Genomic DNA, 876 nt, shown 5'->3' on the forward strand with positions numbered 1-876 from the left:
GGAACCGTAAGCAAATCGACGTCGATGATAATTTTGCATGCAATGTAGCACTTGAGGTTATGGATGAAAATGAGGATCATGAACCAAAGTCTATCGTAGAGTGTACACTACAAAGTGATTGGCCAAAATGGAAAGAGGCAATAGACGCTGAATTAAAATCACTCTCAAAACGAGAAGTGTTTGGACCGGTAGTCCGTACTCCTAATGGTGTTAAACCAGTTGGACATAAATGGGTCTTTGTGCGGAAAAGGAATGAAAATGGTGAAGTTGTGCGATACAAAGCACGATTAGTTGCACAAGGATTCTCACAAAGACCTGGAATTGATTATGAGGAGACATACTCCCCTGTGGTGGATGCAACTACTTTCCGGTTCTTGATTAGTCTGGCAATTAAGGAAGGACTTGATTTACGCCTGATGGACGTAGTCACAACGTACCTGTATGGTCCCCTGGATAATGAAATTTATATGAAAGTCCCAGAAGGATTCAAACTGCCACCGGCAGCAAAATCTAGTTCTCGAGAACATTACTGTATAAAGTTGAACAAATCTCTTTATGGGCTGAAACAATCAGGGCGTATGTGGTATAATCGCCTGAGTGAATATTTAATAAGAGAAGGTTATAAGAATAACCCTATCAGTCCATGCATATTTATAAAGAGATTTGAGAAAGGATTTGTTATAATCGCAGTATATGTAGATGATTTGAATATCATTGGAACTTCGGGAGAAATTTCTCATACAGTGGAGTACTTGAAAAAAGAATTTGAGATGAAAGATCTTGGAAAGACGAGATTCTGTCTAGGATTACAGATAGAGCACCTAGAGCAAGGAATCCTTGTGCATCAAGCAACTTATACAGAAAAGGTGCTTAAAA

Source organism: Capsella rubella, unplaced genomic scaffold (genome assembly GCF_000375325.1).
Source record: "Capsella rubella cultivar Monte Gargano unplaced genomic scaffold, Caprub1_0 scaffold_7, whole genome shotgun sequence".
Lineage (NCBI taxonomy): Eukaryota > Viridiplantae > Streptophyta > Magnoliopsida > Brassicales > Brassicaceae > Capsella > Capsella rubella.